Here is a 14654-nt window from a genome sequence, read left to right as displayed (position 1 = left end):
CGGGTTAGAGCCCCACATGCGCCGCTGTGAGCTGCACCCTCCACAGCTAGATTGAAACAACTGCTTGACTTGGAGCTGATGGGTCCTGGAAAAACACACTTAAAATAAATAAAAGTATATATATATATATAAAAGACACACCTCTTGTTTCAGATTTCTGAAATCAGTGTGTGATTTCAGTTCTAGTTCCATTGACGATGTGTCCTAGTTTAACTGGTAACAATTTTAATTTTGTAGGGTATGGGTGTATCAGCTTCGATGAAACGCAGTAATACCAAAGTGCTCTATATTTATGCATTAACTCATTTAATCCTCACACTAACCCTATAAGGTAGGTGCCATTGTTATTATTCCTGTTTTACAGATGAGGAAACAGAGGCACAGAGATTATGTAACCCTGCCTAACTAAGTCACAGGGCTAGTAAATGGCAGAGCTGGGATTTGAACCAGGCAGTCTGGTTCTGTAGTGGGTACCTCCTGCATCTAGGGAATCTGTATTAAGTCCTGAAAGTCCGCCATAGATGCCCACTGTTCATGTTAACCAGATTATGCCTCAACCAATTTGGAGAGGGAGTGGAGGCAGACAGAATGGGTGACCTTTACCTGCCCCCAGGGATAGCCCTCATTTCCCTGCAGATGAGGCTGGACAGAGTCCTGGATGGTCACTCACATTTCAAAACACTGGATGAAGCAGGGAGGTCTGTGTCATCGCAATCCACCCAGTCATTTTGGGGAGAAGTGTTTTATTACCACCATTTTGCATAAGAAGAAATTGAGGCTTGGAGGCCATGTGGGTTGCCCGAGGTCACACACTTGCCCAAGAATGTCACCCAGCCCATAAATTGCTGGCCCACGTTTGTTAGACCTCGAAGCTCTGCTCCATCCACCACCTGGGCCACTCTCTCTGTGACAAAATCGAGACTGAGGCATTTAGTGTAGACATCTCAGTGGGTCCTGAATGCCTCCTACAAGTGGGCAGAGGTGGGTATGCGGAAACTGGAGAAAGGCCATGCAGGGACAAAACAACAAAGGCTGAGGCCGGCCCGGTGGCTCAGGCGGTTGGAGCTCCATGCTCCTAACTTCGAAGGCTGCTGGTTCGATTCCCACATGGTCCAGTGGGCTCTCAACCACAAGGTTGCCGGTTCAACTCCTCAAGTCCCCCAAGGGATGGTGGGCTCTGCCCTCTGCAACTAAGGTTGAACACGGCACCTTGAGCTGAGCTGCCTCCCGGATGGCTCAGTTGGCTGGAATGCGGGCTCTCAACCACAAGGTTGCCAGTTCAGTTCCTCAAGTCCCGCAAGGGATGGTGGGCAGCGCCCCCTGCAACTAAGATTGAACATGGCACCTTGAGCTGAGCTGCCGCTGAGCTCCTGGATGGCTCAGTTGGTTGGAGCGCATCCTCTCAACCACAAGGTTGCTGGTTCGACTCCCGCAGGGGATGGTGGGCTGCGCCCCCTGCAACTAGCAACGGCAACTGGACCGGGAGCTGAGCTGCGCCCTCCACAACTAAGACTGAAAGGACAATAGCTTGACTTGGAAAAAAGGCCTGGAAGTACACACTGTTCCCCAATAAAGTCCTGTTCCCCTTCCCCAATAAAAAAATAAAAATAAAAAACCTTACTTTCCACTGGTGTAGAGAAATTGAAAAAACAACAACAACAACAACAAAGGCTGTCCCTTCCCCCAGAAGTTTTCAGGGCAGTTGGGAAAATCAGCAAACACAATTCTGCAGATGGTAAATTACTCCTCCGGGAAGAGAATCGATAAGGCCAGAGAGAGCTGGACAAGAATCCTCCCTCCCCTCTTAGCTGAGTGTACCTCTCTGGGTTTCAGCTGTGCAGCTGACTGTCAAAATACTACTTGTTTGAAATGTGTTTTGTAAGTTCTCTTAGTTTGTTTGTTTGTTCATATCCCTTACACATTAAGCCCAAAGGTTGTTAGAGGGCCAAAAAGGGTCTGTTCTCACCCATCTCCTCTCTTCTGAGCATTTATTAAATGCTTTCTGAAGATAATGGATCAAAGTATTTGCTGAGCTCTTATGCCTTATCCAGTGCTGTGCTGCACTATAATGCAAAGACACGAGGAAAATGAAAGCCAGCTACAGCCTGTATGGAGTAGTCTGTAATCCAGGTGGGAGGAAACAGAGAACAATTGGAGAACAGTCCTAGGAGGCATGAAGTGTGTGGGTGCCAGTGCTGGGCAGATGCTGAGGGACTCAGGGGTTCCCCAACAGCTTTCTGGGAGGCTGGCTTCCAGCATAAGGATGAGGAAAGAGAAAGTACTGGATAGAGAACCAGAGTGTCTGGGCCCCAGTTTGCAACCCAGTCACTAGGTGTCATTAGTGTTTTTAATGATCAAATTGTCCTAATTATGGCCTGGGGAAACCCTTTAAACTGGCATTGGGTCCTTTTGACGTGTCCCCATTAGTCTTGGAGCATGTTCTTGCCTTCTGGCACGAGATGTTTCTGGCTCATCTGGAATCAGCCATTCCTCTACAGAACTCTGGTTCCTTTTAGTCAGAAAAGGCATCTGGGCTTTAGGTATATTCATTGCTAAATTGTTGTCACAAGCATTTTTGAAAGTTGAAATCATATAATACCAAGGCAAGCTGTTTCTATTTCATCATGATTTACTTTCCTTTTAATTTAAATATCTTAGAATCTGCAAAAATTAAGATATGCCCCCCCATTTGTCCTAGGTCTTAGATTTTAACAATTATTTTTGTAAAAATCCAATTAGCACAAAAACACCAGTAACAAAAAACTGTAGTCCTGTGTTCTACCCAACTCCTTCCTCTCCGTTTCAGAGGTAACCATTCTTTTAGTTGTTTCTTATGGATTTGCCTACATATTTTATTATTATTGTTATTAACATGTTAATTCTTTTTTTTTTTTTTAACTTTATTTAAGTGTGTTTTTCCAGGACCCATCAGCTCCAAGTCAAGTAGTTGTTTCAATCTAGCTGTGGAGGGCGCAGCTCACAGTGGCCCATGTGGGGATCGAACCGGTGACCTTGTTGTTAAGAGCACCATGTTCTAATTAACTGAGCTAACTGGCCGCCCCTTGCCTACATATTTTAAAATAATAAATCTATTCTGCAATATTTTGATTTATCAATTTTAGAGATTATCTGTTGATTTCTTATTATGATCAGTGAGGTTTTTTAGTTCTCACACATTCCATTATCACTTCCATTCTCTTAATATACTTACATCACAATTTTTGGTTAAATACATACATTCAGTGTTTTCAGTATTATGACTACATGAGTTTTATTCAATACTAAACCAATGAATATACTTTCTCTTGCAACTTTTTGTTTTTCCTGGAGTTAATAGTTGCCTGTTTTTTTCACGTCTTTTGTTCTCTTTGAATAGCTAAATCTCCCTACACTCTCCAAAAGCTGTATAAATCTCCCAAGGTTTTGCTTATATTCAAATCTGTCATACTTATCATTTCCATTTTTTAATTTCTTAGAGCCTTCAGAACTCCCTTCCCAGGTTGCTTTCTGGGACTTGTCTTAGCTGTTATCTGGGATGTCCTTACATGTCTGCACATGGCTTTATTCCACTCTCACACTTCACTGATAGTCTGGTTGTATATAGAATTTTAGGTTGTAAGTCATTTTCCCCCCAGCACTTTGAAGATATTTTTGCACTGCTCTCTAGCTTCTCTTTGTTGTTTCTGAGAAGTCTATTGCATTCTTGGTCTTTCATGTAATCTGCATTTTCTCTCTGACATCTTTCATAATCTTATCTCTCGTATTCTGAAATTCAAGATGATGACTTTATCTTCCAGGAGATCTTTCTTCGTTATTGTTCTGGGCATGTGGTGATCTTTTCATTCTGGATATTCTTGTCCTTCAATTCTGGAAAGTTTTACTTTTTACTTATTACTTGGACAATTCCTTCCCCACTGTTGTCTTGGTTCCCTGTTTCTGGAATTCCTATGAGTTAGCTATTGAATCTTCTGCAATGACCTACCATTTTAAAAAAACTTTTTTCTTTTGTTGTGTACATTTTTCTTTTTGTTGTACTTTCTGTGAAATTTCTCCAGCTTTATCTTCAGTCCTATTGGATTTTTAATTGTTGCATCTAGGTTTTTATTTTCCAAAAGATCTTTCTTATTCTCTGATTTCTCCTTGATTATAGCAACTGTTCTTGTTTCATGGAGGTTGTATTTTGATGTAACTCTCTGAGGATATTAATGATAGTTTCCTTGATATTTTCTTGCACACAACATTACATCTGTATCATCAAAATGATTATTTTATGTTTGTTTGTTTTGCTCTTCTCTTTTACGTTAGATGTTTCCTCAACAGAATCTCTGCTCAAAGTCCACAGCCCATTTGGAGTATTTCACAGGGAATCGTTGTTTGCACTCCTTTTATTACCTCCTGTGGGGCAGAAATTGAGTCCAGAGTAATAACAGACTAATTTAAACGAGCACTTATATGCTAAGCTCTGTTTTGAGTAATTTAATTCTTACCTCAGCCCTATGAGGCAAGTACTACTATCATTAGCATTTCCCAGCTGAGGAAACTGAGGCACAGAGGCCATGTAACTTGGCCAAGGTCACACACCTGCACGTGGCAAAGCTGGGGTCCTTGGTCCAGAGCTTGTCCTCTTAACCACTTCTAATCAGGCACCTTATTTAGAACCCTGGCGAACAAGTTTCTCTCTAGACTTCATAGAAAACAACCACAATATATAAACATTTATTGACCACTTACTAAGTGCTGGACACTGTTCCAAGCACTTTGCCTGTATGGATTCATTTAATCCGCGTAACAGCCCTAAGTGGGAACTATACAGGGTTTAGTTCCCTTTGACAAAACCGTTGAGAAGCTGAACCTGCCCGAGAATACCAGACAGTAAGAGCAGCTTCAGGATTTCAGATCTAGGCTCTGTGGCTCCAGAGCCCTCACTTTTTTTTTTTTTTTCCTTCTTTTCCTTTTTGGGCCTCAGGAGCGGAGTTGAGTTTATTATCCTCCTCAGTTGATGATTCATCCTCCTCCTCCATCTGGGAGAAGTCTCTCTTATTTCACTATTTCTCCCACTTATTCCCAATCCCTCTTCCCTGCCAACCCCCTCTTAGACCCTCACTCAGGTGTTTCTCTGTCCTTTAACCCGTGAATGCCCTTGCAAAACATGCGCAGTCGTTCTGTGAGTGTACATAGCAAAAACAGGCGTTTACGCAGCACGTGCCGTGGTGCCAGGTGTTATTCCGGACCAGGGATGGACAAACCACAGCCCACGGGCCAGATATGGCCCATTGAAAGATTTTGGATAACCCACCAGCTAAAAAATGGTTTTTACATATTTAACTAGTTGAAAAAAATCAAAAGAATAATATTTTGTGATACGTGAAATTTATATGAAATGCAAATTTCAGTGACCATCAATGCTTGAGTGTTACACAGCCACACATGTTGTCTGTGGCTGCTGTCAGGTTGCATTGGCAGATCATATGGCACAAGGCCTAAAATATTTACTATCTGGCCCTTTACTGCAAAAACAACAACAAAAATTGCTGACCCCTGCTCTAGATGTTGGGAGTATATTTTTAATTTATATTAAAAAGAATGATGGTTTAACTGGGGGGTGCCTACAATTCATCATCCAATCTGGAACTTTTGAGAGAGAAAGAGAAGCTATGAATTACTGGGACAACTTGAGGTAAACTAGTTTGTTCCTGGAAAACGAGCATGTATGGTCATCTCTCTTTAACCCTCATCCTGCCCAAGATCACCGGCTCTGTTTGTTGTGTTTTTAGAATTTGTCCATGGTGTAAATAAACGGGGCTCAGCAAACTGTGGCCTGAGGTTCAGATCTGGGCCACAGCAATGTTTGTACAGCCTGTAAGCTGAGATTTTTTTAATAGTTGTGGGGGGGGGGAATCAAAGAAGAACATTATTTTGTGACACATAAAAATTATATGAAATTCAAATTTCAGTATCCATAAATAGTTTGGTTGGAACAGCCATGCCCATTCATTGTCATATCACCTAAGGTTGCAACAGAGACCCTATGGTCCAAAAGGCCTAAAATATATACTATCTGACCATTTATACAAAGGTCTGCCAAGCCTTGCTCTGGATGATTGAGTCTAACTGCTGCAGAGTATTCTACTGTGTGACTCTCCCACCTTGACTTGCTTAGCTCCCCAGTGAATGTCCCTGGTTTGTCCCCTGGATTATCCGGGGATCCAGAGGGAGAACATCCCTGAGAGCCAGCTAAGTGAGACAGCTGGCTCATGGAGTGGACACACACTTAATTTTCCTTCCTTCTGTGTTGTCACAATTTCCAAGACTTTTCCATTGTTCACTATTCCATCAAGCCGTGCTGAGAGACCCCCTTCTCCCATACCATTCATAAATGCATTCCTCTATTCAACAAGTATTAACTGAGCGCTTCACGTACTAAGTGCTCCGTTCTTCTAGACACCGGGGATTCAGCAAAGGAGCAGAGAGAAGTCCCGCCCTCTGGGAGTTTACAGTCTCCGGTGCTGTATTCACAGAACCCTTACTCAGAACTTGATGTCGTTAGCCATTGGTATTCTCACAACAATTCTGAGATAATATCATCTCCATGTTCCCGATAAGGGAACCAGCTCAGAACTGGGTATGAGATCCTCACCAGACTGGTTGTGGCACCTGGGCGCTCAGATCCTTGCTATCCTGCCTCTATGCCCAGTTTGCCCACACTCCGCCTCTCCCATTTCCACTCTCCTAAACTTTTTTGCCATTCTGACTGAGTGTAAAATGCTCTCATGATGTCGTTTTAGTTTCCATTTCTCTGATATCTAGCAAATTTGACTATTTCAGGAATCTGGGCTCTTCACTGTTAATTTGTTCCTTGAAGTCAGAATAGTATATTTTCTAAACAAGGTAGAAAAATAAGTTTTAACAGAGAAATCGGCAGACATTTACCTGCCTTCCTCCCTTGTTGCCACTTGAGGCTTGTGTTCTAGCAAAGAGACACACCCACCTTGGCATGTGTGCTTCATGCAGACCACCTGGGGTCAAAGTTCAAGCCGCTCATCAGTCATGTGCCTTCTTACCAATTACTAATGGCTCTGGGCCTCTATTTCCTCATCTGTAATGTGGGGGCAGGACCAGCCCCTGCCACGTAGAGAATTAAAGTGTTCAGTATATAGAAGGTACCAATGAATAGTAGCTACCAACCCTGTCAGTGCTCATGAGAAAGGGAAAAAGAATCATTATGTGGTGATGGCAGAGACTTTAGTGTTTTCCAGAGGGTCTCCCATGACACCGGTGTAAATAATTTCAGTACTTAGCTTTTTCAGAGGGAAATTCTGCTCGACTAGAGCAACCACAGGCCCAACATTTAGATCAGGAGTAAAGCATGTGGTTATTTGTCAACACGACTTCATAGGGAGTTTGGGAATCATTGCTCTCTTCCAGCTGGCAGGGGAGAATGAGGGTATTCTGGTTGTGTGCTCACAGACTTGGGGGTGTAATGGGGTGCACACTCTCCCCAATACCAGATCTGGGGGCTCAGACACATTAGAAGGTGTCCAGAGGTTTCCTGAGGTCTCACAGTTGTCCTGTGGTCCTCACTAGGGGGTCTGACAGATGCAGAGTGAATACCCAGAAACAGTGGGTGCTGCCTGAAAAACGGGGGTGGAGAAGGGTCTGGACCTTCCTCCTACAAACCCTGGGCATCAGTGCTGGGAGGTGAGGTGTCTTCATTTCCTTGACAGTGCCCCTGGAGGGCCCATCTGGGAAACCCCAAATGCCTGTTGAAACCAGAGTCTAAGTCATTCGCTGGGAAAGGAAAGTCATTGTGTACAGGTGGGCTCTGGAGTCTGATTGAGCTGGCCTTGAATCCCAGCTGGGTGACCTTGAGCAACTGTCTTAATTTCTTTGAGCCCATTTCCTACCGTCTTTCTCACAGGGCTTGTTCACCTTTTGTGTATTACACATGGATCCCTCTGATGGTTGGGGAAGCCCATGGACCCCTTCTCAAAATAACATATAATAAAATACATGGGATTACAAAGAAAACTAATTATATCCAATCCAAGTGTCCATTGATGGATGAATAAATAAACAAAATGTGGCATATGCATACAATGGAATATTATTCAGCCTTAAAAAAGGACATTCTGACACAGGCTACAACATGGATGAACTGTGAGGACATTACGAAATAAACCAGACACAAGAAGACAAATACTGTATGACTCCACTTATATGAGGCTCCTAGAGTAGTCAAATTCACAGAGGCAGAAAGTAGAATGGTGGATGCCAGGGGTTGGGTAGGGGAGAAAAGGGAGTTACTGTGTAATGGGGACAGAGTTTCAATTTTGCAAGATGGAAAGAGTTCCGGAGATGGGTGGTGGTGATGGTTGCACAACAATGTGAAAGTACTTAGTGCCACTAAACTGAACATTTAAAGATGGTTCAGATGGTAAATTTTATGTTATGTGTATTTTACCACAAGTGAAAATAATAAAAAAGGAGACTTACAGTAAAAAGTTATATCCAAATCCAGTCACCAAAATATTAAAGAAATGTATGATGTAGTAACATAAGCACTGCTTTATTAGGAATTAGATGGCAGCAGGTCAATTCACTCCCTTAATTCAAAAGTGGTAATGCACATAAAAGGATCTCTGGCGATCTCTGTAACAATCAATTGTCATGTTATACGAAAATATCTGGGATTTCTATTGGGGACAGAGTCACAATAATGCTGTGGCTTGTTGCTTGCCTATAAAGAAGCAAGTGCTAAACGTGCTTAGTTAGAAGTTAGTGAAAATAAAGATGTAATTTTTCCCCCCATCTAAGTTCAAGAACCCCCAAATTCTCTACATATACCCTTGGGATGCACCCTAGGTAAGAACCCCCAAATTGCATGCTCTGTCTGTTAGAACCACATCTGACTTTGGAAGCGCTCAATAAATGGTGCTTCTTAGCAGCAGAAAAAACTAGTTCCCCTCTTGGAAGGAAGGATGGTCAAAGATTTGCATTCTGTTCCTGGAGGAGAGGGAACTTCTCATTAAAATGGATTAAATCAGTCCTTCCAATAGAGCAAGGAGTAACATTGTGTTTCTATATCACAACTCCTTGACCATTCATTTCCTGGTTCCCAGGGTGCTGTGTGTCCTGTGTTTTGTAACTGACTAATAAGGCAGCTTTTCAGCAAGCCTGGTAACCATTTGGTTAAATGTTGGTTTCCTCATCTATAAAGTGGTAATGATGGTGCCAGATCTCACTAGGCTGGGAGAATTGTAAATGCCTTGCAAGCTTGACAGCTGGAGTTAATATATTTTCTTAATCTTTGACCTCCAACTATCAAAGGAAACCGGTGAGTGGGTCAGTGGTTTCTGCTTTTGAAAAACCGGCTTAGTAGGTATAAGAGCCTTTAGCTTAAAAAGGATTTCACAATTTCTCATTCGCAAGAAAGGGAGGGTGTTAATAAATAAAACCATGGTGAAACCGTGTGGGGGCTGTGATTTAGCCAATTCCCAGGGCTTCCAATCTATTGAGTAAAAGCAATTTTGAAAATGTGACTTTTCCCAAATGGTGAAATGACAGTTGAGCTCAACTGAAAAATGCCAATGAGACTGCTTTCTCTAAGGTGATCCAAGAAGATAGGAGCCCCTACTGTGTGAGTGTGTGTGTAAAGGGCATTTATATAAGGGTTTTTATAGGGGTGTATGTAGGAATGTGTAGCTATGTGTATAGAAGAAATGGGGTTTAAGTTGTCAAGGTGGGGAAGAAAACCTGCTCTTTTTTTTTTTCTTTTTTCTTTTTTAAATAAATTATATTGGGGAACAGTGTGTTTCTCCAGGGCCCATCAGCTCCAAGTCGTTGTCCTTCAATCTAGTTGTGGAGGGTGCAGCTCACTGGCCTATGTGGGAATCAAACCCACGACTCTGTTGTTCAGAATTCGCGCTCTAACCAACTGAGCCATCCACCCAGCCGCCTTATCACCATTCTGATTTGCAGCTCCCAGGACCAAAGCTGTTACTCTCACCAAAGAAAGGGGGGAAGGGAGGAGCTGAAAGATGCTTCCGCCTACCTATGCTGTCTGGTACCTGAGTGACCCTTGAGACTAGAGGGGCAGCAGGGAGGCTGACCGTTTATTTATGCCCCGGGAACTGCTTCTGGATAAATTCATCAGAGTTGCTGAACCCGGGATCGTAGGGTTCCCTGGCAGTTGTCTGGTAAGGGTCCCTTGTCCAGGCTGTCCCACAAGGTCTTCCCCGTTCATTGTGGGACTTGGGAGAGGCCAGTGGAGTGCTGGCATACTCACAGCCCTTGGAGCAGAAATCAAATATTTCCCATCAGAATCCTGACACCTCATGTCTATGTAGAAAGCAGGCCAACTGCGTGAGGCCTGTCCAGGTCTGGGAGGGCTTTGGGAGGAGCTGGCCTTCTGAACTGATGTCCAGCCACAGTCACCCCCACCTTCCGGGCTCCCAGAGTCAAGCTATTCTGTCTTGTGAAGGATTTCCAGAACGCTGGGAGGAAACGGAATGCTCCCTGTTTTTCTTAGAGGGGTCCTTAAAACAAATTTTAGAGTTCAAGTTGACCAAGAGATATTTGGTTTCAAGGAGTTTTCCAATGACAGGGGTCCTGGTCACGAACCATTGAATGTGTCAGGATACAGAGAAAAATCTCCTTTTCCTTCGCAACAGAATTGCTGCATCCTTCCCCAGTTGAGGTCCCCTTTGAAGAAATGCTTTGAAAAGCTTCTGGGAGTGGGAAGTGAGGCCTCTGAGGGCTGCCTTGAATGTGGACAATAGCTGATTGTCGCCACCTCCCTGGGGGCTTTGGCCGGTCACTGTGGGGTTTTTGTTCCGAGTTTTGTGAGGTTTGTAAGTCTGAAGACAATGAAAGTGCCCAGTCGCTGAGTGGTGAGGGTGGCTAGGAGAAGGCCTTGGTGCTGTCTACCCCCCCCCCCGCGCCCCCTTCAGCCCTGCGGGTAGGGAGCACCCACTTCACGTGGATGGGGGGCTCAGCTTTGGGGATGCAGCCGGGTTGCAGAAGTGAGGGTGCAAAACCCAAACCCACATCTTTCTCCTAAGGGTTTGTCAACTTTATGGGAACAGAAGCTCAAATTGGGGTATTGGAGTGGGTACTGAAGGGGGGGTGGTTGCCCACCACTCATCCACTGCCTCCTGGTTTCTTATAAGGTCCCTTTTGCCCAGGTTTCCTTAATATGATAGTGAGACAGGTTAGTTAGTATGGTTGCTAGGTAGACACGGGGGTCCCTGGTGGAATAAACAAAAAAAGCAGTCGTATCCTGAAACTCCAGGTCTTGGAATGTCTCCTTCACTCCAGGACAGAGACATGGGAATACGCCTTAAGGTTAATAGAAAATCTCAAGTCCCTTCTGGCCGGACAAAGGAGCAGATCTGATAGATAGGAATGGGTTGGTTCGTTAATCTCTTCAGGATGAGCCAACAGGAAAAAACCTAACAGACAAATTCCATTAGAAGGCTCCAGCCCCCTTCCCCAAGCAGGCAGGGGAAAGTATAAAAGTAGAAGCCTTTTGCCTTAGCCAGTGGGCACCCCCATTCGAGACCCCCTCCCGCTCGGAAACTGCAACCTCTTCTCCTGCCTCTAATAAACTATCCTCTTTTTAAAACTTTTTGCCTCTCCCTAGTCGGTATTTCCATTCTTCGGCTTCCCCAGACCCGATCCTGGCCCGCACTCAGAAACTGCCGGCAGATCCAACATCATCTACATCAATGGCAGAGGCGGAAATGCCCTGCGAGGATGGTGCTAAATGCCGGAGGACTCACTGCCCCTTTTCTGGTCTATTCCTCTGCTCTGGTTGCAGATTTACAAGCCCTCCTCCGAGAACCCTACTTCAAGCCCAACTGCCCAGCCAGGTTTTTGTCTAATCAGATAGTAATAGCGCCCCCCTCTGCTGGGAACTGGAGGAAGCCCACAGCAGGTTAGCATGCCAGGAGCCTGGGGAGGGGCAGGGACCAGCCAGTCTTTTAGGGACGTGGCTCTGGCATTTGAATCCAGTGAAATGCCAGTGAATGGAGTTAGGCAGCGGGCAGCCTTCTGCTCCTCCAGCCCTGAGGCTGCGGACTTGGTTCAGATTCCAGGCCTGGGAAATCATCTTGTCATGCTCCGCCAACCCACTCTGGGGAGACTGTGGGCCTTGGAGGCTGGCCTGGCCCCATCCCACCCAGGAGTTCAAGGGCTTGATGATAGCAGCCTTAGCTACAGTCCCCCTTTCTGCCCTTTTACATTGAACTTTTTTTATTTAAAAATTTTTAATTGAAGTCTAACACACATACAGTAAAAAACATAGATCCTGTTAAAGGAGCACTTTAAAAAAAAAAGGTTTTGATCAGGACTTCCACACAAATATAAAATGAACACGTGTCAGAGATTTTAACTTGTTAACTAAAGAGGGAACCAGTACGATGTTACAATCCATTCAAGTCGGTTCAAAGGAGAATCCAGAGCAGACACACAGAGGCAGTCAGGAGTGCCGGAATGAATTATTAGATTAGTGTAATAGCTTAATAGATACACAATTGGTCAGTATCCATAGGTCAGGAACCACCTGCAACTCCACCGGACACGCTGTGCATTTTTCTGGACAGGAATACTTTGCTTTATTATCAGAGTGCATTCGACAATTTACAGAGTTGTAAAATTGCTCGAAGATGATGAAAGGTGGGTACAATAAAATCATCCTGAAACATACACTAGACAACTCAATTTTCTATTGAAGAAACCTCATAATTTTGCAGATTCATTTCCAAGCATTTCGGTTTTTCCCTTCAGCTCTAGTGCACGGCCTAATGCATTGTTCCAAAGCAAACACTTGGATAATAGCACCCAGGCCAAGAAAGACAACATTGGAAGCCCTTCTTCTCAATCACTCATTTCTCCTGCCGTCCTCCCCCAGGACAACCACTATGCGGATTTCCAAACCCCAAGGGTAGCTTTGTCTATTTCCAAACTTCCTATAAATGTAACCAAAGGGTATGTACTCTTCTGTGTCTGGCTTCTTGCATTCAGTAAAATGTTTCTGAGATTCATCCACGTTGCACACATATCAGTCACTCACGCCTTTTTATCACAGTACACAGTCCGCTGAATGAATAGAAAACTGTATCCACACTGCTACTGATGGGCATTTGAGTAGTGGCCAGTTTTAGGAAATAATAGCGCCGTGGGGAACAATCTTGGGCATGTCTTTTGGTGCCCATGTGCTCACATTTCTGTTGGAGTGGAATTCCTGGAGGTCATAGAGAGGACATGTGTTCAGTTTAGCTTCTACCAGGTTCCCAAAGTGGCCAAATCAATCTCATTTCTCACCGCTCTGCATCCTGAGATTTCTCCCTGTTATTGCCAGTCCTTCTCGCCACCTTCTGGCTCCAGGATTGTTTCCTGAACTCCTCCCCTAAGGAAAGTTTCTTCCTGAGAACTTTAGGCTCTTGCCTGCATTCATTTCTAAATAGCTACAGCCTCAGGCATCAGAAAGATGCTTTTAAAACCCAAGTGAGATCCTGTCCCTTCCTTGCTCAGAGTTCTCCCGGGCTCCCTTTCGTTTTTAAGATAAAATCTCAGCCTGCACATTGTTTGCTCTGGTCTCTGCCTGCCCCTCTCACCCTGTGCTTACCAGTAACCCACTGGTCACTGGCTCCAGTCCCACTGACCTTTTGGTTCCTTAAACACAACAAACTCATTCCTTACTTTGGGATTTTTGCATCTACTGTTTCCTCTGCCAGGATGCCCCCCCGCTAAATCTTTGCATGACATTCCTTGACATACCTTCTTGGCTCAAAGGTCAGCCTCTCAGTGACCCCAGACCCGACATAAGGAAATTTGGAGTCAGCAAAAAACGACAGGCTTTCATTGCCTCTGAGCTATTCGGTAGTGCCCTAAGTGACCCGGGGCAGTACTGACCGCATTGTCTTTGGATGTGCAAATAAACTGAGTCGGGGCAGTTCCGTTGACTTCCATCCCCCTCTGTGGAAGAACTGTTTACCATCTATTTGCAAATCCATTTCAACCTTCCTCATCTGTAAATGTGTCTGTTCTTTGATTTCTCCTTTGGAGTGGTTGTAACGTCTACCTGGGTCTTTCATTCATAATGAGTTAAATTAAGTCTTTAACATGGGTCCAGGTTTTTTCTCTTCTTTTTTTTTAATCTGTATGAGAGTCATGATGTTACCTTTTTTGAAAATTATATTTTAATACTGACCTTCCCCCTGACATTTTGTATCTCATTGCTCTGTTTTATTTTCTTCCGAGCTGGATCATCATCTGACATTTCCTTGTTCATGTATTTTTTTTACTTGTTTTTGGTTGATTCTTTCCCTGTCTTGGTCAGTGTGTGGGGTAGGCACGCCAACAAAATATAATGGACCGAGTGAAGGAAGAGAGATCACCAACAGCTGAGGGTGGGGTGATACCAACTCCTCCTCCTCGTCCCTTCTTTCCTGTGGGATCATCTGTCCTAACTGTGTGCAACTTGGGGTGTCCCTCCCCAGCAGGTCACACAAGGCCTGGCCAAGCCCTGCACTTGACGTTTCCGACAGCTGAATAAAGTATGTTTTTATGGCTTGCATTAGGCTTTGGGCCTTTCCCCACTGAGCAGGTTGATAAGCAATGTGGTGATACTGGGGAACTTTAGAAGTGAGAGA

This window comes from Rhinolophus sinicus, chromosome 14 (genome assembly GCF_057876585.1).
Source record: "Rhinolophus sinicus isolate RSI-liver-muscle chromosome 14, RSI-T2T, whole genome shotgun sequence".
In the NCBI taxonomy this organism is placed as follows: domain Eukaryota; kingdom Metazoa; phylum Chordata; class Mammalia; order Chiroptera; family Rhinolophidae; genus Rhinolophus; species Rhinolophus sinicus.
This window is presented reverse-complemented; position numbering follows the sequence as displayed.